Below are 27,543 nucleotides of genomic sequence, written 5' to 3' on the forward strand. Positions count from 1 at the left end.
TCCCAGTATCTGAGGCTGCCAGGCACAGGCTTCTGGCATAGAGACTACCAAGTGTAATACCCGACACAAACAGTCATAATTTGCTACCTACATACCAGCTCTTCACTGCAAATGGAATAATGGGATGTCTAAACCACTTTCTTGAATCTGAATGTGGTAGCATAGAAATCTATAATAGGGCTGGGACTGCACCCTCAAATCACTTTGGCCTATCTTTGTCTAGCTCAGATTTGAGTTATTTAAAGGTCAACACAATATTCTAGATTCCACTTATTAGATCCATATTGGCAGCTTTCTGCAGGCCATGAGATTTTGCTAGTTTATCTTTAGTTTCTTTGCTATTACATATAATTTATTACTCTACTGAGCTTTATTCCTTTTTACATTTCATAACTTTTCCAGGCTTTTCCCCATTTATCTTTTGTTCTTTGATATTTTCAGGTGTTCAGCATGGTTCAGCAAGGTTTTAATTTTCCTCATCAAGCTGTGAACCTCTTCCTTTTTCTTCCCATACAGCTTAATACAGTTTGACATTTCCTCACATTTCTAACAGTCTGTAGCTGCTTGACATGTAGTCACTGTGATTGGAAATGACTGCATATGATTATTGTTAGACATAATGTTGTGGTTATTCTGCTGCTGGGCATTGCTTTGAACGAATGGGAGCCCCAAAGAAAACATATTCTTCTCACAAATATTTTATTCCTAAAAAAAAGGCCAAATCATGAGCCAAGTAAGCTTACCATGGTGCAACAATGCAAAAATACTGAGCTGTTAAAAAGCAGGCAGCCAGGATTACAAATACCTTTGAAAGCGCTAGAGAGTAAACCCAGTGTACTTTTAAAGTAGAAAATTATGAAAAGTATGTATTTTGCATCTTATTTTGTATATTTTCCATTGTTCCCATTCCAGGACTTTAACCATTCTCATTAGGACATATCCCAGTCCGCACTGTATGTAAGGAAATACATTATATGCATCCTCATAGTATTTCCATTGCCTCTTACATGAAAACAAAGTGTGTTACCTGCAGCACACATTTCTCATTTGTATTTCTATATGTGGTAGGTAGAAATTTGGATAAAGTATGACCCAACACCAAACATGTTTGCAATTTCCAAAATTATTTGCATATTTCCTATAGTCAATTCTAGTAAAAAAGGTGGTGGGTTTTTTTTTTCTGAAAAACACAAGGGAAGAAAGTATTGCCTTGTTATAGCCAAGAGTTTTGCAACTTAACTATGCACTTAATGTAGAAACTACTGGTTTTTTAAAAAATTTGAAGTCTCTGAGCTTCAGCATTCCCTGGCTCATGTCAAAAATACATAGTAAAATCTGTTTCTTGCCTGCCTTTTCCATATTTTTCATGTATTTGTACACCTCTGCAATGTATCTCCACAACCATGTGCTAATGTTTCTGAGTAAAAAGCATTTTTTAATAAATCAGGAATCTTTGAGGCAGGGAAGGGTTTAAGTATAACTGAACTGTGTTGGAACAAGGGGATGTGCTGGATGGTCAGAATCCTTACCCTCATGACAGCTGGGCTGAGCTGCTCTGGGATAGCTTTTACACTTCCTGGGCAGTGGTGTCTGAGTGCAGACAGTGCTGTGAAGTCAGGGATTACAGTTCCTTTGTGCCCATCAAATAGCACAAAGAAGCTGAGTTAACCTCCTTCTGACTGGAATCAGAGACAACTTAAAAAACCTGTGAAAGCCAGTTCCCTTCTAAAATCTGTGAGCTTAATTTACACTGGTGGGATATGTGGGGGAATTGATGAGAGCACACAGGTGCAGATGCTTGGTGCTGAGAAAAGGTATTATCCTTGAAGGCTTTTGGCAGGGATTTGAGAGCAGAGAGAGGGTGTCTGGTGTATGAGGAGTGCAAAAGGAAAAGACAAAATGAGGTTTGTCAAGAGGAGGAGTTACCAAAAGGGGGTTCCCAGCTATAAGAAGCCTTTTGTTTAATAGAGGCCCCATATTTATCATGATTTCAGAAGAATCTGCCCAAGGAGGAAAGGCACTTCATAAAGACAAAGTGATGAGGCAAACCCAAGATACTCTTTTAGAAATTTAATATCCGTTTTACTTGGTGGTTTCTGTTGAGAATGGAGATAAGCACACACAGCTGCAGATAAAAAAAAAGACTTGAAGCTAGACATGCCTAGTCTGTACTGTGCCAGACTATTTACTGGAGAAGCTGCCAATGCTGTGAGTAAAATACATCCACTTTGCACATACTAGTCAATTTAGGATCAAACCCATTTAACATCCTCTGCAACAGGGACTCAGTGCACCTGCACAACGTGTGGTTTTATCAGAACTATTTAGCCCACTTCAGCTAAGAAGGTGGGAAAAACTCTGAGTCCTCGTGTTCAGACCCATTGCTTTTTATTATGGGTATGCTGCCAATTAGCCTTGCCCTCATCAGCATCAAAATTAACCGGGTAGTGCTAAAATGATGGAGTTGAACAAATAATTGGCATTTACCTTCTATTTTCATGTAAGTGAAGCCAAAGACAAAAAAATCATCATCACAAACCTTTCAGTGTAACTTGGCAAAGATTTAGCTACAGTTATTTTCAGAAAGCACTTCCTCTATTAAAAAAATCCCGCAACAAACCAAACAAAACCCCAACCCAAACCAAGAAACCTACCTTCCCCCCAAAACCAGACAGATGAAAGGTAATCCAAATATAGCTATTTAGCTCCAGTTTCCAACCACTGAATCCAAAGCAACTCAAATTTAATCTGAGAGTGCGCTTATGCCAAATTCAAATCCTTTTCTCCCCTTTACATTTGACAATTTCTGTTCTAAATGTCTCTAAGTGTTCTCTCACCACAAATTCTTGCCACAATGGCAGCTGTTTAGCAAATAAACTCAAAAATAAAAATGTTGTCATTGTGAAATAAGATATATTTAATTAAATAAAATAGAGAAGTGCTATTACAAGAACATAAAACTGTAAGGCACAAGATAAAACAAAATTACTACATGGCTGCTCAGTTCAATCTAATCCTTGAAGATAAAGACGAAGCCAGAAAATTGCATGTATTGTGAAATCAACATAAGCCCCAAGCAAATATTAACTAGGGATATATAAACTGATTTATTATAAATACATGTGTGAATGCTCGGATTAGTTAAGGAAATGCAAACCGAAACACAATAAGGCATAAAATATTCCAGTATTTCTCTAAAATACTTGGAAGTGTACACAAAACTGTGCAGTTCCCTGGACATAATTTTCATTTACCTGATTTGTTACACTGTGGAGGGTAAATGATGGAACAGAGGGGGAAATGGTGCATTTGTAACAATTTTTGATACTACTTAGTTTGCAGTGTTTCCTCATGTATTAAATAATAGGGTAGGATTATTAATAAAAACAATTCTGCTTTCCTTTCTTTTTTATTTTTTTATAGTTCTACTCACTAAATTATTAGGAGTCCATAATAGACATCGAATACTGGATGAGATACTTCTGAGTATCAGAGAACTCATACTTTTGTATGGTATGGACAGAAGACTATCTCAAGCATTTTTACTTCATTTTGCTTGACAAGCCTGCACTGATATGCACGAACAGGAGAGAGATAAGGTCAATTTCTGTCCATGATAATAACGGTTGCATACTGCAAATATTTATATGTGCTTAATTTAAGCTTACGTTTTACCTTTTGGGAAGGTAAAGTTGCAAAAATCCTTAAGGCCTGACCCATCTCAGTCACAAAATGCTGTCAGTGGACTTTTTTGCTTGCATTATACTGACCTGCAAGGCAGATTAATGCCTGTTAGACTGATCTTACTGTATCTACAGTGAGTGAGAATTTTATGTAGTTTGTAGCAGATCTTTCCTGCCCTTATTTGTTTATTTTTGTGACAGTCTTTATGCAGAAGGATAAAAATCATAAATTGAGAGCTTTGATGGTGTATCTTTGCATCTCATTTTATATTACAGAAGAATACCCCGAACTATTTTGAAAGACCACTTCATTGTTTGGGAAGTCAAGCCTCCAGAAGTGATTGCCACAGGCCATACACTGTGCAATGACCAGAGATCAATCTGGCATGATCTGGGCACTGTCCATTCTCTGCCTTGAGCAAAGCAAAGGTTACACGGTGAGCAGGAGGGAAAGAGGCAAGCAGGCACCATGCTTTACATATCTGCTTTATGTCAGGGCTGGACCTTGCAGACTTTCTCTGCTTCCTGTGTGGAACCAATAAGAAAATCAGCTTTTCATTGCTTGTCCTCCCAATCTCCATCCCTCCCTGTTTAACTCTGCTGTCCTGGACCCTCAGCTGTGCACAGCCCTGATCTCTTAAATTACATTTTGCCTATGAGCTGTGCTAGGGAACTATTTTTCCCACTTTGTCAGTGGAATTTGGCAATGGGCAATGTGTTACCCTGACAGCCAGCCTAAGCCAGTATTCAAGCCAGGTTTGATGTGCACAATCAGAATTGTGACTTTCAGGTGCACAGCAGCAACTACATGCCCCTGGCTAGCAGACCCGTCAGACTGCTCCTAAACTTAGAAAGTCTTGTTGTTATTTGTGTTTTCCATTTATTCTTTTTCTTGTTCCAATTGTGCAGCTTTCAACATTATTTTCTAGGTAAGGTCTCTTTCTTTAGGAGTCTTAGTCTTCAGCCTCTCTTGTTTTCACACTAGCTCTTAATCCAAATGACTCTGATCCCTCCGGACAAGCCAATCCCAAAACTGCTTTTCCTTCATCAGAATCTGGCCTATCTCTTTTCCACACTGATGGTCAATGCTGATCTTCCTGCATGATCACTCTTGTCCAGCAGTTGTCTTCTATTCTCCTTATTTCAGCTTTCTTTCATGGCTGGTCCATCCTGTCATCTCTTTCTTTAACCTCCAAACTCCCCTTCCTGGTTTGAAATCAGATCCTTGAGCACTCACAGAAGCCCTTGCTAGGAGGCCAGTTGAAAGTGGACTAAGGTAGTCATGTTTTCTGTTCTTTTCAATTCTATTCGGATTTATGCAGCATCCAGAGGGAAAACTATGATTTCCTGGAGACCTGAGAGTATTTAGCCATTTCATGACATTAAGGTGTCCATGATATGGAAAACTGGAAAAAGAGCAAGAGCAATCACCAAAGAGTGAATACAGTCTCCTTCTGTTAAAATTGCAGAAATCGTTTAAGTTGATATGAAAATTAGATTATTTATTTTATTTATTTATTTATTTAAAATTTAGTTTTGACATCTACTTTGGTCAAATTCAGGCAGATTTTCCACAGAAGTGTCAAGACACACATGTCAGATATGAGAGACAGTCCTTCCCTGTTTAAATTATTTTTCTTCATCCCAAATGATGCTAAGTATTTCAAAGAAGAGTTGCCATGAGTGTTTTTATGTTAGTAAAAGATATATGTACTTATGCTATTCTCATTCTCACTATTAATTTAAATTTGAATTAAAATTATTATGCATGTAGAATAGCATAGATGATGTCATGACAGCTGATATTTATGTAGATTTGAAAACAGAATTTTAATGTGAAATTTTCAGTAATTTTAATGCTGGTGTGGTGTGGATTTTATGTACTTATTTTTCTGAATGTATTTATGACAGATGAATTCCACTTTCTACACACAACAGATGCTGTCAATCTCTGCTGGGCACATCCTGAATATTGTCCACGAGGTTAGTCTGAAAGTTCTTTATGCAGTACAAAACCAGATAAAGCTCTTCAGCCTTTCCTCTGGAGACTTGGATTCACCCTGTTTTCACCTATGCATGATTTGCTGCTCCAGGGCAATAACAGAAAAAAAAAAAAGCTAAAAAGAAAAGGAAAAAAAAAAAGGAAGTAACACCAGATGAAAAATGAGAACACGAAGTGAATGGATACTGATCTTTTGCCTGACAACATTTTCATTTCTTTTGACTGCTACTCCAAAATCCTGATAGCCCCACACAGTAGCTGTTAACATTTTTTGGATTCTCAAGTTCACTCACACTGACTCGTATTTCTTTCCTTTTCTTCTTTCTCTCATTCCAACAGATAACTTACACTTTCAGGATTTCTTACAAGGCCCCTAAATCTTTTCCCTGTCAGTTCACAGCATGAGTTTTTCATTCAGCATTGCTCTGCGAGACATCCCTTTTCCATTGTTATGCTTGTTATGATGAAGATAAGGCAGAATAATCTACTAACAAAAGTTAGAACTAATAGGCAAATTTTAGTTCAATTTTTAAAAACAAAACAGAAGTAACTGAAGAACAACAAATACCTTGGAAACTTCACAATTGGGAGAAGAAAATGAAGCTTCTATTGTTTCATTCATCTAGGAGGTTATTATATCTGCAGCTTTGATGTTACAGGAAGATTACCTGGGTTGTTTTGTCCCAATTACTGAGAGCAAAGTTGAAGAACTTCAATGATGCATTAAGTCTACCAACTTTGATGTTATCCTGAACATCCCTGACTCAAATCTGAGTTGTCAGAATTGGATTAGAATAACTGGATGCACATCAAAATACTCAGAATATAAACAGTGCAACATCAAAGTATATATTTTGATGTTACTTTCAAGAGCAAGTAAAACAACAGTTTGCAATGTTGATCAGCTGGTTACCACGGAATTTTGTGGCAAGTTGCAGAAGCCATCCCTTTGCTTCTCTCTCAGGTATTAAGCTAGATTGGTACAACCAATCATGCCTTCCAGAATACTACCAGGTAACTGTGAAGTATACTGTGAAGACAGGTTACAGGAAGGGAGTTGAGCATTGGGACATAGATACTGAGATGTCTAAAATTTGGATTTCCAGTTGTGGGAATGGAAATGACAATACTCGGTTGAGTCCAACACTCAATTGAACGGAGAAGCAAGGCCTCTAATTTTCATTCACAGCAACTGGAACAGGGAGGTGTGTAATTTAATTTCTTCATTTCTTCCTCTGTTTGCTAGGGTATGAAACCTGCATATAGAAAGTAGAAAGTTTTCCAGCACCTGTGTCATCATTACCTTGGATGACATCAAGACTTCTTGTGCCTGCATGGTTGCATGTTGTTGCTGTTAAATTATTGCATGCTGTGGAATATTCAATAACTTCTGATTTACCTTCTGATTGCAATCAACCTTAGAATCCAAAACTCTGACTGAGTAAAAAAGAGATAACACTCTGTTTTCTTTCCTTGAGCAACCTGTTATGCCAGAACCAATGTTCCAACTTTCATACACACATACTGCTTGATTTCAGCTTTCAGTGTGATTTTTATTTTCTTTTTAGCTTTCGATATTTACTGTGAATTGATTCAGGACAACTTGCACCAAGGAATATAAATCTTGAAAAATCTTTAGAAAATTCAAACTTTGACTGTCAGAGTCTGGTAAATATTTTCTGATGTAGAGTTTTGAAGATGTGATGCTTAAGGAAATGATTTAGTGATGGACTTGGCAGTGCTGGGTTAATGCTTGGACATGATGATTTTAAGCACCTTTTCCAACCTAAACAGTTCTATGATCCAGTCCTTAAGCAAGGTAAGGTGCCCCATTTGAACAAAAAGCTGGAAAATGGTAGAATGAATGAAAAAAACTGTAAAAGTTTAGTGCCTTGTGCTCATAAAATTATATTTTGCATCAAAAATAGTTTCACTTTTTGGAACCTTGCCTTATAACCTTTAAGACATGCATGTACTCAAAAGCAGGTTCAGTACAGCTGAGGAGGATTTGTGTTGTGTGGTGGACTCCTGAGTTCTCATACTAAATGGAAGAAAATCATGAGAACCTTAAAATGACATTATAATAAGTCTTATATAGCCATTCTAATTTTCATTCAAATTCTGTCAAATAACTAGCATTTCTCTGAGACTGGGTATTTAGAATTACAAAGACTGGCATATAGATTAAAGTGGTTTAGTCTGGTGTACTATTTCTGGTATTGGGCTATATCAGCTTCTTGAGAGAAACACAGAGGGAATCTTCTACAAAATTATTGAAAGTTTCTCTCTATGCATTTTTATTGTATTTAGCCTTCTCAGTTAGAATTTAGCTTTTGAGCTAAAGCATAAGGATTTTGAAAATCTTGCAAATATTTTAAAAATAAGGAATTCTTATAAATGCCTTCAGCTGCTTTACTTTCAAAGCTCTCTGAAGTACCACTGAAGGTCTTTTTGCTCTGTTTGTCTGGACTTTTCCTGAGCTTACTGCATCCAAAAGTAGTTGACACAGATTTGATGGGTTTGCTGCATCCAACCAATGCTGTTGTCATTGGCTCTTTCCCATGCTTTATTTAGGAAAGAATAATAATCACATAGTGAAAAAATTAGCTATATTTAACCTTATAATTTTGTGTCTCAGTAAGCTTGTTCTATCTTACTGTGGTTTTACTCACCCTTCTGCACTCTGCTCCATCTACAATTCAGCCTCTAAGATTAGAATGGAAGAGTAATCTAGTTTTTTAATTATAGAATCATAGAATGGATTGGGTTGCAAAGGACCCTTAAAGATCATTAAATTCCAACCCCCCTACCATGGGCAGGGACACCTTCCACTAAACCACATTTCTCAAAGCTCTATCCAACCTGGTCTTGAACACTTCCAGGGCTGGTGCAGCCACAGCTCCTCTCAGCAACCTGTGCCAATGCCTCACCACCCTCACTGCAAAGCATTTATTCCCAATATCCAATTTAACCTACTTTTTTTTTTTCAGTTTAAAACCATTACCCATGCCCTGTCATTATATGCCTTTATAAAAACTCCCTCTCCAGGTTTTTTGTAGCCCTTTTCAGATATTGAAAACCTTCAATAAGTTCTCCCCAGAGCATTCTCTTCTCCAGGCTGAACAGTGCCAATTTTCTCAGCCTTTCCTGAAAAGTCCTCAGGAAGTCATCTAACCCGGCCTCCTGTTCAAAACATGGCTTCAGTGTTATTTATATCTGGTTTCTCAGACTGCATCCAGCTGAGGGTTGAACATCTCCAAGGACAGAGATCCCATAGCTAGTGACTGACCACTCCCACTTTGGAATTTTAAAAATAAAAGTTTATTATATTCACTCTTTGGCCTAACTCCCTCTCTCTCATACACACGTCAGCTCTTTGGTGGAAATTAATGTGGCCTAAATTCTATCTCTGTCCCCATTCACAGCATTTGCTATTGTCTGGCTGCAGACCTTCAGAGGCACACTGTCAATAGGGAACAGCAGGGGCCGGGCCTTGGTTGGAATGTAGGGCACCTGAATCTAGACTTTTGACTCTGTCATACACAGCTGCAACTTTCTACCTTCCTGCTAAATACCAAGCACTTTGTCTCCTGTCACATAAATCAGCCAGAGCCAGATTTTTCTATTCTAGCTGGGTTTGTGTGCCTTAGTCCTCACTGGGTGCCTTCCAGGAGTACATTAATCACTATGACTCAGAGCTGTCTGGTGTTTTTGTTGTTTTAGTCAGCTACTCCTCAAAGGCTACTGCCTGGCCACCTTACAAGGAGCACTGCTTTTCTCAGCCTTTTCCAGTTGTAGGAAGGAGGGAGCACTAGGAGAGAGGATGAAGTTGGTTTGGGAGAGATGAGACTTTTTATTTGAGGGAGACATGACACTTTTTTATTTGCAAAATCTCTTTCTTTTGATCTAGTGCTGTCATTTTCAATGTCAGCTTCTGGTTTTGCGTTATCTGCTAGAACGTCAGATCATTGTGATGGAAGCCATATATTGAGAGAGATAGATACACATATGCAGAAGTAAAGGCATTTAATTGGGACCAGTACAAAACCAATATTGAGGTAATATTTAAAAATGGTAAATGGGACAACCCAGGTAATTATAGTCCTGTCAAGCTGACATCGATCCTTGGTGAAATAAGGGAACATCTGATATAGGGCTCAGTTAGTAAAGAGCTGAAGGATGGAATTAATGCCAATCAACATGAGTTTATGGAAAATAGTTCCTGTCAAACTAACCTGATTTTTTTTTTTCCAGATTGCAAGCTATTTTTTAAAGTAATAGTATTGATGTACCATACCCTGCAAGCTATTTGACTTGATAGTGCATAACACTTTCATTAAGAAACTAGAAAGACATAAAATGCACATGACACACATTAAATGGATTGCAACCTTTTCTTATTGATGGATGATAAGATCTAATTGCCAATACACTGTCATCCTATGGTAGAATTTTTCAGAATATTTGTTCCTCAGTCACATGCAATTTAACACTTTTTCAGCATCTATGAAGAAATACAAGATTATCACTGATGAAGTTTACCGATGATCAAAGCAGAATTTACTGGTGTGGGGCATAGTTCACTTTTCCAGCGAGTCTGTGAATGTTTGATGAGCTGAACACAAATCCCATCTAAGACCAACTGCCAAGTCCTACAGCTAAGAAGAAAGAGTTTACAGTAATACTATTTTTTGTATGTTTAACGGTCAAAGGCTTTAGAGAAAGAAGAAGGTAGAAGCAATATCCTTTACTAGGTCAAAGAATGCAGTTAAAAATGTGGACTATCTTCCTGACTATGTGTGCATATTCACTTCTTCATCTATATCATCCATTTGAATAAGGAAATTTGATTTTATTTTAACCTTTCCTTACAAAGATTGCTGGCCATACAAGGTTGAAGATTATCTTGGAGCATATTATCTTTGAAATGGCCAGAAGGTTAATCAGTAGTTAATCTGTGGTTAATTAATCCATTACAGTCTGGTTAAGTGAGTTAATCTAATTCTCAAGTATATAAGCAGGGGATCCATGTGATGCCATTCCACCAGTTAATTGTTATTGGGTTTAAAAATATGTTGCAAATTTAGGGAGAAATAAGGTGCAGGAACACTTTTGGGTTGAAAAACCCAGCTGGGACTAGGATGAAAATATTTTAGCCAAGACTGGTGGATTTTCTAAAGCAGATCCCTGAGTAACTAAACAGAAACTCACTTGGGGCAGTTATGGACTTTTCTTACAACACACCTGCTCACAAACCCTTCTCAGCTGTCATGTAAACCCAGTATCTCAAATGGTTTTCCATCCTTTTCCAGGAGGTAGTGCTAGAGCTAATACTGGCATTAAGTTTTATTCCTTCTTTTTTTTACCCACTCTCCTAAATCATTGTACTAGGATTTCCATCAAAACCATTCCTGAGTAGCACATTTTCCCCTTTCCTCCCCAAAAGTACATGCTCTTTGGTAGTCTCTATCAGAGTATTTTGGCTCCTCCTCAGTACATCCCTTCATCTTTAGCCAAAGGTTTTACCTCTAGCACCTGAAACCCTTCACAGGCACCTTGTAACCTGACATGCCATGACTCTTGAAGCACAAACTGGTGTTTATGCAGCTTGACAATGAAGTAAATCAGAATAAATTGCAATATCTGATTGTAATAGACTACCACATGTGCCCCAATGTAACAAACTTTGAAGAAACATTTTAAAAAAATTCTCCATTTAAAGACCTGAATGAATCAATTGGCTACAGGATATTTCTATTACTTAGGCATTTTATCAATGTTTCTCTTAGGACTTGTCTGCAGTTGCAAGTTAATTCAAGTGAAGGGGGGTTGTGAATTTAAAATGAAACAACTACTCCTGAGTAAATTCACATACCCTTCTGCTTGAAAAACAATGATCTACTCTTATTTAGTAAATCCATCTGGAAAGTTTCCTCTTTTCTATCTGAAAAAATTTGAGAAGGCATTTCAACACCTGTGGTGCTTTCCAGGAATAAAATAGTTTTTACTTCATAAGTAAAAAGGACTTTTCTTTCTTCAAAGTCCAAACTTAAGCAGGACCTACTCTGGGCCTGTCCCTCCTCACTTCCACCTTGTTTGCCAGTCCCACTGAAGGTTAGTTCACAGCTGCTGTTCCTTTTTTTCAAGTAAATTTCTCTTACAGTAAACAGCAAGTGCTTCAAGAGATACCTTTCAACTATACTCTAACAAGTTCCTTTTTAGCTTCTCTAGAAGCAGTTGCTATTAAGATCCAGGGAGCTTCTGTTTTTCCATCTAGGAAATGCCATCTAGGCATTCATAAGCATGCTTCCCCTAGCAGCATTTCCCAGTCTTCTGTTACACTGAATTTTCATGTTCTTCAAGACCTCCTTTTATGGGGAAGTTTCTACAGACTAGTGGATAGTAGTCCTCTCATTTGTGTATCTGAATTTCCTCTGACTTAATTTATTCTCATGCTCATCATCTTCTACCCTTCTTTGGGGCTAATTTGCTTTTGAATTTATGGACTGGAGTCCTCTTTTGCTGCATATGGACTAGCTTTGAGCTCAAAATTTTTCTTCTTATAATTGCCCCATGGAACAATTTTTCAACATGGAGTACAGAACATCAGTGTGTGTCAGATATGAAGCTTTCATAACTAAAAGAAATATTGTATAAATTGTGTCTAAGTATTATAATTGTGCCCAAAGGCCAAAGTGATAAAAAACAGGTTGGTGTTGTGTAAATGGATAGATAATAATTGCTCATGTCCCAGAGGTCTTACAATCCAAGAATTTTTTTGTCTTTTAACTTAATTGGAAATAATTAATATTTATCACTTTTAACATCAAAATCCCAGAATGGGATCTGTTTTCTCCACCCCACTTCCCATTCCATATTCCTGTCTGCTTATTCAGTCCACCTGAGAAATAGTAGATAGAAATACTGCTTTAATCAGCCATTTTAGGGCACACTAAAGAATACTCCTGACTGGGAATGGTAATGACTATCAGATTCAAATATCTATTACCTGCTGCAGAGCAATGAGGCTGATGAAGTTTGTGCAGGTACTGAAGATGTGTTTGAGATTATCCAAGTTCAACTGTGTGAAAGTAGCTATGGTTGATTTGCCCACTTAAGCAAAAAAGCAATTTTGCCTTTCCTGTGCTTAAGGGCTCTTTAAAACTGAATTAACACACATATTTTGGGTTGAATTAAAAGCAATAATTTTAGTAAAGTGATTTCTTCTGTATCCATCCAATATTGTTGGAGTTAAAATGATGATAACAACTTCAACAGCTCTCTCTGTAAAGAATTTTTTTCTGATATCCAACCTAAATTTCCCCTGGCAGAGCTTAAGCCCATCGTGCCCCCTTGTCCTATTGCTGAGTGCCTGGGAGAAGAGACCAGCCCCCACCTGGCTAGAACTTCCCTTCAGGTAGTTCTAGACAGTGATGAGGTCACCTCTGAGCCTCCTCTTCTCCAGACTAAACAACCCCAGCTCCCTCAGCCTCTCCCCATAGGATTTATGCTCCAGTCCCTTCACCAGCCTTGTTGCTCTTCTCTGGATCTGCTCCAGCTCCTCAATCTCTTTCCTGAACTGAGAGGCCCAGAACTGAACACAGTACTCAAGGTGTGGCCTCACCAATGCAGAGTACAGGGGAAGGATCACTGCCCTGGTCCTGCTGGCCACGCTATTTTTGATACAGGCCAGGATCCCATTGGCCTTCTTGGCCACCTGGGCACACTGTTGGCTCATGTTGAGCTTCCTGTCAATGAGCACCCCCAGGTCCCTTTCTGCCTGGCTGCTCTCCAGCCACTCTGTGCCCAGCCTGGAGCGCTGCAGGGGGTTGTTGTGGCCAAAGTGCAGGACCCAGCATTTGGCCTTATTGAACTTTAGCCCATCTTCCAAGTGTATCCATATCCCTCTGCAGAGCCCACCTGCCTTCCAGCAGATCGACACTCCCTCTCAACTTGGTGTCATCAGCAAATGGGGATTGCAGAGGAATTTTTTGGTTTGTTTCTTTTGGAGGGGTTTCTTTGTTTGTTTGTGTTTCTTGTTGTCTGGTTGTTTGTTTTTGTTTTTGTTTTTGGAGTTACAATGCACCATCTATCTAGGGAGAAAAGATCCTAAAAGATACTACAAGGCAGCATCCATGATGATGACTGGAGCAGGCCAGAGCAAGGTTTGTTGGAAGTGCAATCAGAGCTAGGATAATGTAAGGCAAAAATTAGGGGAATGTTTATCTTACAGTGCTACAATTACTTTCACATTCCCTGTCTGCTGGAATTGTCCTGATAGAGCAGGTCACAGGCCTATATTTCACTAATGAGGTTAATCAAGACCCTGGGAAATGAGTACCGACACTGCTTTTGGGGTTAGGTTATACACATGGGGTCTGGTACCAAACCTCTGCAGTGATACTTGCAAAACGCCTCTGGCAGATGATAAATCACAGACCATTTATTTCTATCCCTTGTTATTAATCTGTGAAGGGCTTAGATTCTTTAGGAAATATTTTAATGAAGAAAATATTGTATTTCTACTTCTGTAACAATAGGCTACAGTCCCTTAACATGCTATTTGCTTTTTCTTATTCTTACTAACTCATGGTCAAATTATTTTAATAATGATAAAGTTATTCAGCCTTTAAGGAAATAGGAAAGTAAATAATCAATGCTGAACCATGTTGGTTGACTGTGTTCCTTTCTTCAATAATAAATTACTTAAAATTAAGCACATATTTTTTTTCCTTCATTTTAACAACTCTGACTTGCTTTAGAAATCCCTTACTTTTCTGTTGTAAGGAATTAAAGGAGGAGATGCAGTTTTGAAGGTGTCCCCTGTGTTTTGAGTTTACAGTGAAGGGTCATATAAATGTAATTTGTTAGATTAGGATTTTTGTTTTTATCCCACTCTTTAAATGACTGATAGCCTGATATGTCAAAATCTAGGTCCTTCAGGCTTCTGGAGATAAAAAAATGCTAAAAATCCCATAGATACTGGTACATGGTGGAATTTCTGTCTCATTTATGAAGATTTTCTATTAAATGCTCCCAGGGAGCAGCCAAATTCCTGCGGGGTCAAGAACTTTGAACTAAAGTTGGAAATTGTGACGGGTATTTGTCCTTACGCTGGAGCAGGAATATTGGTAGAAGAATATTGTAGCCTGTGGGCTGGAAAATTTTTTCAAGTTAGGACCACAAATAAAAGGTATTGGGTAGGAGAAAATCCACCCCAATTAAAAATGCAAGATGTAAAAAATTCACTATTTAAACCTGATAGAAGGGGACAGCAGAAATGGTCTGCTAAGGGTTTTTAAGAGGCCTTCACTGTGCAGATGTGGAATGATGGATGAGAGATCAAGGGAAATTGATGCACTCTTTTGCTAAGGAACAGCCTGAACAGTCCAGTCCTCACTGGCAACATTTGAGTTGCTTGTTGGTGCAGTCCAGGTGGAGGCAGCCTTGTTCTAGAAACATCTGGATCTACATTGTAAGTCAAACAGGCTAAAGATCACCAACTGTAAGCACAGTTTGCACATGCACAGATAAATTCTGTGAACTCCTCAAATAGGATGTTTGTGGCCACACTTTATTTTGAGGATATTCCCTGGGCTATAGAAGCCCTTGCACTGTGCCTAGATTTTGTCCTTTCAGAGGGAAAACACACCAGGGATTGTGCTGGTAATGAAATAGTATGAACTATTTTGTAATTCTTGGACTGCGCCAAGGCTCTGCTGGTTGATTGTCATGGACACAGCTCCAGGTGGGGAATACACCCTGAGTACCTGCCTGGGTGTGATAGTTTTGGCTTTATTTTCAGTATAGGTCCCATTTAGGCCTCAGTTTTTAGCAGGCCTCAACGTGTGACATAATTAGAAGAGGCAAACATCACCTGACTTAAGCAACCAAAGAGGTATTTCATATCATCTGACATCATCAAGAAGTGTCAAGGGGTATAATAAGAGAGGGGGGAGGAGTTTCTGTCTCTTTCAGTCCCTGCTCCTGGCCTGAGAGGATCCTGCTGCCCTGACTGGTGAGATTAGGCCGTCCGCACTGTTGTTTATCCAGGGAGGTGAACATTTTCTTGTTAATTTATTTCTCTCTTGCTGGAAGTTTTCTCGGGAAGAGGTTTTGGGAGGTTTTCTGGGGTTTGGGTGGTTGGAATCTGGGTTATTAACTGGGCGACTCGGTGGAGGTGTTGTTATTTCTTTTCAATATTTGTTATATCATATTCTGTTTTAAATTATCTTCGTGTAAATATAAACCCCTCACCATTTGAAAGCTCCATTTCTGTTTTTTCTCCCTCACTCCTTTTCCCTGGGAGGTGACCCCTTTGACTCTGTACTAGGCAGGTGGCATTTTGCCAGCTCAAGCCATAACACTGAGCCACAGAGAGACTTGCTCTGGATGCAGCAGAAATACTCCACTGGGGTACATGGACCCAGTTCTGAGCCTGGGAAGAGCCCTGAGCCCACATACCTGAGTGGCTTCTGGGGGTACCTGATGCAGTGGTGGGCTGGAACTTGCTGCCTTGCCTGAGAAGGTCCAACAAACTCTTGGGGTTTGTGACAGGGAATAGTTCTGTGTGGAATCCACAGTGTAGCTGGTTTTGCATTAGGCACTTTCCAGCCCATTTTCAATGGCAAGTGAATTCATGATAAACAGAGTTTGTCAGTAAATAATTATAAACAGAGGAAAAGAGTACATTTGTCAAATTGGTGATTTTCTACCAATTCCTCACTCAGCTCTAGTTCTCAACTGTTCCCAGCTGTCTTGAGGATTAATTAGCTGATATTTATGGAGCACTGTGAAGATGAAGGCTGCTAGAATGGTGCTAAATGTTTTATTTACGTGGTTTATAAACAGCAGCCCCGTTGGTCCCACATGGGGTTCAGCCCATCACCGTGTTCACAAATTTTCACTGAAGGTTGAATCAGGATGGCTCTTATCATGATGTAATGTATTTTTATTGCCATAGTAGAGCAAATGTATCCTTTAAATTATGTGATTAGTTTCAGCACAGCGCACTCTCCAGAATAGCTATCATAAAGTGTGAGACTTTGAAAGCATTGTCAAATTTAAATTTAGACTTCAGTCTATGATTTCATGTCAAAAATTTATGCACAGCCTCATTTGTCAGGCAACATTATTGATTTTATAATGTGTAATGTTTTTCTTATTGAAAAAATGTTCCCAGGCCTGAGCTTATTAACACAGTGTTGATTACTCTTTGGGGGCAAGCAAATGGTTTTTCCATTTATTAAAGATGATAAGAAATGGGAAATCATGGGGTTTATATACATATTATGTGAATGAAAGTTATGATTACTGATTAAATAATACGAGACTTGAAAATCAAAGTATAACATAATGTTTTCACCTTATAAAGTTGCATAGGTTGCTAGTCAGTCTGCCTCCTAACAGACATATTAGGAGTGTTACTTTTGCCTCTCTTTTCACTACTAACAAAGTTTACATCAAAGCAGAATGCTGTATAAGTTTCTTCAGCAATGCCTGCATCAACTAAAATGATAACTCTGCTTAAGACATTATCATACCCATAGTGAGCAGACTCAAACACACCAGAGCATTATGGGTTTTGTAGGGAATAAACAGCAAGAGAGCAGCGGATAGTTTGGGGGTGGATGAGGGGTGTTGTGCTTTGTTTGGGGGTTTGTTTGTTTGTTTGTTCATGTTAATGGCCTGTGAAATCTCAATTAAAGCTCTTGCTAACTAGATAAAGAAGGAAGCAGCCTTCTCTCTTCACCAGAACTTTGTGTAGGATTATAATGATATAAACTATAAAGCTGCAATAGTGCCACAAACCATATTAAACCAATGAGGTACAAGTCAAGCTCCTGGCCTTACTGGAGTCTTTCTAAACACCTCTGGTTTTAATATGGCCAAGATTTCATTAGTTATTTCCCATGGCACTGCTCAGCAGGTACTCAGTCCTGTGTACCCTGACACGTGCTCAGTTCTCAGTTCCTCCAACAAAAAATTCAGATAGAAGAGATACTCAGTTTGTATTTTTCCCTAAAAGCTGTCTTATTTGCAAATTCTTTTTTCCACTAGGGATATTGCTGGCAGGAGCTCCTCTTACGTTGTGTAAACACATAAATAAGCTTTGCAGCAATTAATATTGGTCCACTTTCAAGACTATCCCCACATCTCCACTCCTTTGGAATCCATTATCAACTTTTTCATTATTAACACACCACTCAATTTGGCTTTAGAGATTGCTTATAAACTCCTTCTATTATGCCATGTTCGTGTTTATATCCCAAGTCTTTCTCTGCCTCCCAGAGGAGCCTGGAGAAATGCGTGTTACTTTCAAAACATGCAGCACTGGGCTATTATGTTGCAGGGTTGATAGTGGCTGAACAGGCAACTTCATAGAAGTAATTCTTCATGTCCTCTCCTCCTTGATAGCTCAGAGTCTTGGTCTCCTCTGGAGACTCAGTGGCAGATGGTGGTAAAGTTGAAATTAGCTGAAATCTTGCACTCTTCCAATGATTATCTTCCTCCATGGAATGCAAAGCAAGAGTAGATATATTCCTCAAAGGAAGCTGATATGGGTCTTGGGCAGACACAGCAGGGAATTCATTGCAGTATCATCTTGTGAGTTTTCAGCCCCCTTTCCTCCTTAAGTCCACTTGGATTTTTAATTATCTTTCAGATCCTCTTTTCATTTTGCTTGCTCAGAAATATAGAATAAAGCCTACCCCCTGTTTTCCATCCAATTGGCTCAGAGTCTTCTGTCGCAATTATTGTACTATAATCCTCTCACTCTGTTTTAATCCTTTGCCATAGTCAGTTTATTTCAGAATTAGGGTTCCTATCCTTTGATCTATTAATTTGCAGTTTAACCTTATGCTCTCTTTCTGCTTTTTATTTGGGGCATTACTGAGGATTGTTTAAGTGGGGAGAAGGCAGAGCAGGGCCTTCTTATTACGCATTAAGGATCTCTAAAAGGAAGGCTTTAGGGGAGTCCTCCTAAGGGATCACCACTGGGGGAAAAATGCAATTTGGTTTTGGATTTGAAAGCTAAGCAGAGTAGGGAAGCCAGAAATGAAAGAGCTGGGCAACATTACTCTGATGTTCATTCATTGAATGAAACATCTTATGGTTTAATTTGCTGACTAACTTCAAATAAAATACAGCTGATGTATTTTGAAAAGCAAATTCCTCCCTCCTCAACACACACACCACATCTTATAAAGTGTTTTGATTTTTTTTACAAAGTGAATAGCCTGGCCTTGGTATCAAATGCTCCAGAATGAAAAAAAACCCACCAAAACAAACCCAAACAAAAATCCCACCTTTTCTATTTTTTTCCAAAAAGTCAAGAAATACTTGGGAATGAAGTGAAACTTTAAATTGAATGAATCTTTTTCTTTCAAGTTGAAAAATCTATTCGTTGCAGGAGCCAGTTCATGTATCAGAGGTAGCAAACTTACCAGTGATATTGTTTAATAGAAAATGGGGGAACACACAAAAAGGGAAAAAGCCAGAATGGTTGCCTGAGTGGACAAGACGGAGAGAGCATGCACAGTTAAACAGGTGGACCTTGCACAAGTACTGAGCCAATCCAGGAATTTGTAGCTATTTTTCCTCATTTTCTTTTAGGTGCTGCTGTAGGTGTCCTCTTTTGGGAGAGAAGGGGAAAGGAGAGAGGTTGGAATCAGGGAACTGATTACAACTTAGAAGAACCAATAATGTCAATGTAGGATTTTTAAAGTACATAATAAAATAGAAAAGAAAAAAAAAAGGAAAATTGCAAAGATTGCGTGAAAAGGAGAGTAACAGCTTCTTTGGAGTCTCTGCAATCTGTCATGTAAATAGAAAAGATACAGACATCTGCAAAGAACTTTGAGTACATATGGGGACATATTTCAGATTGTCTATCCTGCACGCAAAATATTGCACTGTGTTTCTTGCATATTGGTGCATTTGTAGCAATGGAAAGTGAGAAAAGCTGCAGTCACCATCCTCAATTTTTCTGCACAGTCATATGTACTTCAAAGTCTGCCCTTAATGACTAAATTACTTGTCCACCTGAACACAGCACTAAAATTATGTGTCTAGAGGTGAGCAAGTGTGACAATACTCTACAGGAAGAAACCAGTTTGACAGAATATCAGACAGAGAAAAAAAAATCTGCTTCAAAACCAGCTCTTTGCAGGCTGTGACTTTTGCCGAGGGGAAAAATAAAAAATCCTGCATTTGCTTATCCAGATAAAAATAGTTCCATTTCCAAAAACATAAAATCCCTAAAAAAGAAAAGTGTAAGAAGTGAATCAGCTCCTTTTAAGTCTCATCTTCAGATCTGAAAAGTGTTGTGGCTTAATCTTAAAAAAACCTTGCCTGTAGTGAATTGTAAATATTTTAAATAACCACAGACAATTCTGGTTGTATCTCTTCATTTATCTGATGCATTTTTACAAATCACTGTAACATCTGAAAATCCTGATGCTATGATGTATACTGATGCCATAACAGATTTATAAATCCAGATGGGGAAATTGATTTTCATATTGGAACCTTGTGCCCTCTGCTGTGATATTCTGGTGTGATATTATCTGGACACAAAATGCACATGTTTTTATATACTTTTGTCAAAGTTGCTATAAAAGTTAAAGCAAGTCCCCAGACTTTTCAAATACTTGAAAACTGACAGCAAAGACAGAGAACTCTGCTAGTTGTGAAGCTGGCTGTGGCTTAGAGTTCTCGGCCAAAGGTCTTGTGAGCACAAGGAGGCATTTCTGTGTGTAGCATTTGCTTTTTCTATTCTGAAATGGTTGCTGGTCTGCTGCTCTTTTTTTGCATATCTTTCTGTGGCAACTAGAGAAATGTTGGTGGTGCATATACCTCTGCTTTATAGCATACAGACACTCAAGGAGATGGGAAAATATGCCCTGTAGTCTAGCCCATTATTAATGTGTCTGCTTCTTTAAAAGGTCAACCTATTTTAACGATCAATTCTGTGCGAGAAATGTTTTTTGGAATGAGTGCTGTGATATTCTTCTGCTTTTGATTCTCTTAAACCCCCTGTAAAGTAATAGAGGTATAAATATTAAATATCCCATTTCCTTTACAGTTTGGATTGATTGGGGGTAGAATTCTGAGGGCCAATGTGATTCATTCTCCAAAACCAAAGAAAATCACTCTGTGATAGAATAATAGAGTAAAAGAGAACAGATTAGCACATGCCTCACCAGCGGTACCAGCCCAAAACCTAAATTGCTACAGTGTTAGGATTCAGACAGCTGTTCTGCCTAAGGCAGAGCTGTGGATTTGTCCCCAAAGATCATACTTTCTTCTCCTTATTTCCACCTTTATCTGTTCAGCTTTCCACTGGTGTCTTCTACTTGGACCTTAGTTTTGCATTTGAACTTCACATGAACAAAATTCCTCAGCGCAGATCTTTGTAAGCCCAAAAATTTATTGCGTGGATGTGATTTGGAAGCAGGAGGTAATACTGAAAAAAGTGTATTCTGTAGTGATTGTAAACCTGAATGCTGAGTTGATTCATTCTTTGATAAAGGACACATTTGGTCAAAAAAGGGAACGGTGCATTTTTCAGCAAGTACAAATACTTTTTGATCTTTTTAGTGCTTGTTTGTTGAAAAAAAAAGGCTTTGATGGCTTAGAGTATTTGAGTGGAGTGTAATTTAACAGTGTTTGTGCTATCAGCTGTGAGCATCTCAGGATCAGGTTGCATGCCAGGGCAGCAGTGAAATTGTTCTAATGAATATACTCATTCAGCTGTGGGTTTTATTGTACAACCAAATGGTAATTGTCTGACTTCCAGAAATTGTCTGACAGACTGAACTGTTTGAAAATGTGCTCTTTCCTCTTTTATTTCCAAATTCCTGGTCATGAAAACTTTTTTTGTTTTCAACTACTTGTATGACAAAGGAAGAGGAAAGGATTTGGTACTTAATGCCTGCTTTGCTTCTTCAGTCTGTAACAGTTGTTCACCATGTACCCAGACCCTGAGCTGGAAGAGAGGGACAGGGGACAGTATGAAGCTTCATAATCCAAGCAGAAATGGTCAGTGACCTGCTGCACCACTTAGACACAAACAAGTCTATGGTCCTGGACATGATTCACCCAAGGGCACTGAAGGACCTGGCAGAAGAGCTCCCCAAACCACTCTGCATTCTTTACTAGCAGTCCTGGTTAACAGGGGAGGTCCCAGTTGAGTGGAGTTGGCCAGTGTGATGCCCAGGACTACAGGCCTGTCAGTCTGACCTTGGAACTGGTGACGTCATGGAGCAGATCATCCTGTCATCTTGTGACATGCACAGGACTACCAGGGGATCAGGTCTAGACAGTATGGGTTTCTGAAAGACAAGTCCTGCTTGATCAGCCTGATCTTCCATGACAAGGTGACCCCCTCAGAGAGTAAGAGAAAGGCTATGGATGTTGTCTACCTGAACTTTAGTGAAGCCTTTTGCATCATTTCCCACAGCATTCTCCTGGAGAAAATGGTTGTTCATGCACTGTTGACTGGGTAAAAAACTAACTGGACAGTCAGCCCAGGGACTGGTGGTGAATGGAGGAACATCCAGCTGGCTGCTGGTCACCAGTGGTGTTTCCCAGGACTCAGTATTTGGGCCAGTCCTGTTTAATGTCTTTATCAACAATGTGGATGAGGGGATTGAATGCACCCTCAGCAAGTTTGCAGATGACACCAAGCTGGGTGAGAGTGTTGATCTGCTGGAGGGCAGGAAGGTTCTGCAGAGAGATCTGTACAGGCTCTATAGATGAACCAAGGCCAGTTGTGTGAGATTCAATAAAGTGAAGTGCTGAGTCTTGCACTTGGGTCCCAAAAATCCCTGTGACCACTACGGGCATGGGTAGAAGCAGTTGGAAAGTAGCCTGGAGGAAAAGGACCTGAGGGTGCTGCTCAGCATGAGCCTCTGGTGTGCCCAGGGGGCCAAGAAAGCCAATGGCATCCTGGCTTGTATCAGCAATAATGGGGCTAGGACAGTGACTGTCCTCTGTATCTCAGGGGATGCCTTATCTCTCTTTACAACTATCTGAATAGGGAATGATCTCTTTTCCCAAGTTATAAGCTGTAGGATGAGAACAAATAACCCCAAAGTGGTGCCAGGACAGGTTTAGACTGAATATCAGGAAAAAAATTTTCATAGAAAGAGTTGTCAGGCATTGGAAGTCTGCCCAGGGAAGTGGTTGTCACTGTCCCTGGAGGTATTTAAAAGATGTGTTGATGTGGGACATGGTTTAGTGGTGGACTTATCAGTGTTGGATTAATTGTTGAGTTCAGTGATCTTAAAGGTCTTTTCCAACCTTAATTCTATGATTTATGTTCCTAAATCTCTGTGACCTCAAAACCTTTTCTTACATTAGATGAGTGCATTTTGAATATTTATTTACTTGAGACAACTGTAAGTGATGCACAGTGATAAACAGATATTCATCATACTACAGGGAAAAACCAGCCTTTGTAAACACTGAATGGTTTCATGTAATACAGCTTATCTGCTAAAAAAAAGAAATTCATCTGACTAAAAGTCATCAGGGAAGAATTTAAATAATGATTACACATACAACATTTTTTGCCATTGCTCATTACATGTGATTATGTGAAAAGGACATGTTTAAAACAAACAAAAGAAAAGATACTTCCAAGTGTCACTCTGCCTATCATCATACTGTTAAAGTTATATTCTTGCTAAAATACATGAATAGTTACCCTCGTTTGAACTAATGGGAAAATCACTCACAATTTGGAGTACCTCCAAGGTTTACATATATGTACTTATATGAATGATACAAAAGATATATAGTATCTCTCTCTCATTTACCAATAGAACACACAAAAATATATGTACTTAGGTAGATATACATGCATACAGAACTTTATGCAGAAGATAATTTATCTTTCATGAAAACCTTTTCAGTGTTACCAAGTACATTTTTGTACTAAGAAACACGGGAAAATGTGGTCATGACTGGTATGACACAACAGTGTAAGGCTGGTGGCCTTTGGCAGTTTTTCACTCCAATTATCCCTGTGTCTGTTGAATGGTTTGTCCTTCTTAAAGGCTTAGTGTCCCTGGCTAGCCTATCAAGAAGGAAATTACATGTTGATAATGTGGTTTGGGGCCTCTGATTATTTGTTTAGAAATTGGATTAAAGTCACCAGCCTTTTCCATGTTATTGCCCATTCAGAAAGCTGTTAGAATAATACCTTTAAATCACATGAAAATAAATATGAAGATCAAAATGAAATATTTCAGCATGTATTCCAGCACGTCTTTACTTTATTTTACCCTTCCTTACATCTACACAGTATTTATAAGTATATAAAGCTAATTAAAATGAAGATTGAACTGGATGATCTGAGAAGGAAAGTGCGGAAGTGCAGAAGTGTGGAAGGAAGGAAGGAAGGAAGGAATTTGGAAGGAAGGAATTCGGAAGGAAGGAACTCAGAAAGAAGGAATTCGGAAGGAAGGAAGGAAGGAATTCAGAAGGAAGGAAGGAAGGAGGTGTGGAAGGAAGTGTGGAAGGAAGGAAGTGTGGAAGGAAGGAAGTGTGGAAGGAAGGAAGGAAGTGTGGAAGGAAGGAAGGAAGGAAGTGTGGAAGGAAGGAAGGAAGTGTGGAAGGAAGGAAGTGTGGAAGGAAGGAAGTGTGGAAGGAAGGAAGTGTGGAAGGAAGGAAGGAAGTGTGGAAGGAAGGAAGGAAGTGTGGAAGGAAGGAAGGAAGGAAGGAAGGAAGGAAGGAAGGAAGGAAGGAAGGAAGGAAGGAAGGAAGGAAGGAAGGAAGGAAGGAAGGAAGGAAGGAAGGAAGGAAGGAAATAAAGAAAAAGAAAGAAAGAAAGAAAAGAAAGAAAAAGAAAGAGAGAAAAAGAAAGAGAGAAAAAGAAAGAGAGAAAAAGAAAGAGAGAAAAAGAAAGAGAGAAAGAAAGAAAAGAAAGAAAAGAAAGAAAGAAAGAAAGAAAGAAAGAAAGAAAGAAAGAAAGAAAGAAAGAAAGAAAGAAAGAAAGAAAGAAAGAAAGAGAGAAAAAGAAAGAGAGAAAAAGAAAGAAAGAAAGAAAGAAAGAAAGAAAGAAAGAAAGAAAGAAAGAAAGAAAGAAAGAAAGAAAGAGAGAAAAAGAAAGAGAGAAAAAGAAAGAAAGAAAGAAAGAAAGAAAGAAAGAAAGAAAGAAAGAAAGAAAGAAAGAAAGAAAGAAAGAAAGAAAGAAAGAAAGAAAGAAAGAAAGAAAGAAAGAAAGAAAAAGAAAGAAAGAAAATTCATTCACATTCTCTTTTATGATTTCTCAGTGAAGCTCTGCAATGTCTGTCTTCCCTAGAAATACAATGGAGGGGTAGCTGGGTTTCTCTGGAATTGGTAATATGATGTAGAGTCTTTTATTTCTGCATTGTCAGTACAATGCCAGTCCAAGTCTGTGACTAAAAGTTGCTATCATCTGATGGTTCTTCAATGGGCTACTGGAAATGAGTTTCATGGTTCCAGTTTCCAACAGTGAGGCATCCACATCAGAAGAGCCATCATTGCACTTGGCAGTACTAATTGGCACCCTTGTCACCAGCCAAGGACTATAATGGGCTGATGGTAGTCCCTTCTGATCAGAGCTTGGGAACATTGCTGTTGAAGCTTTTATTCCTGCTCCCTGTGCAGTACACTTTTTTGTGGACAGACACAGACATTTCCAGAACTGTCAGTCTGGTACTTTTTTTTTCTACAAGTTACTATACTCTAATAATAAAAATACATTTTTGTCAAAAATTCTTTGCAGAGATTTACAGTGTTTTTTTGTTGTTTTGCTTTTAAATTCTGCCTTTCAACAAAGATGTTTAGAGCATATTAGGACTTCCTATAATGTACACGTAGATGTTGTTAATAATTTCAGGGAACATAATTAAAAACATGCACTTCTTGGGTACACATGTGGCTTCCACAGTGTCACAGAATTTTATCTTTCCTAATATATTCTTGCTGCATCCTTTTGAAGCTAGGACACCTAGTCTTGTCATTTTAGAAAAGTGAAATAAGGGATGCAGACAGATATCCTCTTCCAGTTCCAAATGTGCTGGTTTGTAGAAATCTCTGTCCTCAGCTGCCCTTCTCCTAGAAGTTACTGACTCCACTGCTGCTCTGGAAGAGCAGTGGATATGAATGTCCCCCATGTCACTTCAGGGAAAATCAGACTAACTGTTTCAGACCACCTAATTATTTTACTAGAAGTAGCCTTGCAAATTTTGCCTGAAGGCAGTTGGAGAAATTTCATATAAGCTTTCACCAGTGTTTACATGAGCTCAGTAACTTCTCGTAGTGTGTAACGATGAGGCTCTAATTTCCTCTTCTGACAGAGATATGACTGAAAAGAGAAAGTTTTTCCAGACTGGAGGCACAAGAAACATTATTAGATCTCTTGGGCAAAAACAAAACTTAGGCAAATGCTAGGCTAGCCAAATGACACTAACACTTAAAAAAGGGTTAATGCTACAAACAGAATTCATTGCAGAGCCAAAATAAAGGCCCTGTTCAGTAGGGTATATACTTTTTCTCTAAGGATATGAGCATTTCTTAAGGGTCTATGAGACCATTTATATTTGGAATCTTAGGTACTTGCTTACACACCTTGGTAAGCTGAGTTTTACAATAATACCAATATTTAAAAGCTACTAAAAGGGTTAAAGGAACTTGGAGTAGAGAGAGATAGAGAGCAAGAGAAAAAACAAGAAAGAAAGGGAAAAAGAAAGATGGACATAAGAAAGGAAATAGGAAGAAAGGAAAAAGAAAGGGGAAACCTTACATTTCTATATTTTTGATAGAGCCAAATGCTATTAAAGATTCTGTAATGTTTCAAAAATTACTTATTACTTTTGGTATTTTGCCTGTGATCAGAGATGGAAGTGACAAAATATTATGAGAAAAGGTGTTTTATTGTTAGTTTTGGCCATGGACAGAAGCAGAAGTGTGAAAAAGCTCACCACCAGAAATCTTTCCCATTACATTTCCTTCTAGTTTGAAGTTTCAAGCAGTTAGGATTAGCACTTGATTCTGGATCCTAATCAGAGTTGAACCTGAACCTTTTCAGGTACTGTTCTCATTAATTAGGAGAGCTGGGTTTGTGTTTATGTCGCAGGTTTGGCCCAGCTGTTGCCAACCCTGGACTGGCCCCCCCCTTTCCCCTCCCAGAACGTTCCCAGCAAAGGAAAGGAAAAAAAACACTGAAAAGAAACGCACTCTAAAGAAACTGAACTGAATAAAAAGAATAAATTATATTTACTAACATTTACAAACCACACTGTATACACAATACATAGGATCCCACCCCCAGGGGAGAGGGGAAGGGAGAAAAGGGCATTGATTAGCCGGAAAATAGGGAAGACACCAACCCAACCTAAAGAAACCGAATGAATCAGAACAAACACAACTAAAAACCTCAAGGAAGGGGAACAAGAATGAAACAATCTCACCCAGGACAGGAGAACCACCAGGCACCGGAGGGACCAGACTCCAACCACCTCCCTCCAGCTCCTCAGCCAAGGAAGGGAAGGACAAAAAACCACTCCCCCACTGCTATGTGGAAGACACGTGTGGAATACTTGTAACTTCCTTAGATACAATGGTTACTGGGGAAGCCATGGGTCAAACCATTACAATTTATTATTGTATTGTTATTTGTTATTATTATTGTATTGTACCATTATTATTTATAATAATAAATAGCTATTGAGGGCTGCCTCTGAGAGGATATGAGTTCCAATGAACTTCCATCATATCACTCATTCAGCAAAGTATGATAAGTTAAATGGTGGAAGTCAATACTATGAGCTCTGACCACGGTGAAAATTTTCTTGTTCTAATAAAGGTCTTTTACACTTGAACTAT

The sequence above is a fragment of the Pithys albifrons genome, chromosome 2 (assembly GCF_047495875.1).
Source record: "Pithys albifrons albifrons isolate INPA30051 chromosome 2, PitAlb_v1, whole genome shotgun sequence".
Classification (NCBI taxonomy): Eukaryota; Metazoa; Chordata; class Aves; order Passeriformes; family Thamnophilidae; genus Pithys; species Pithys albifrons.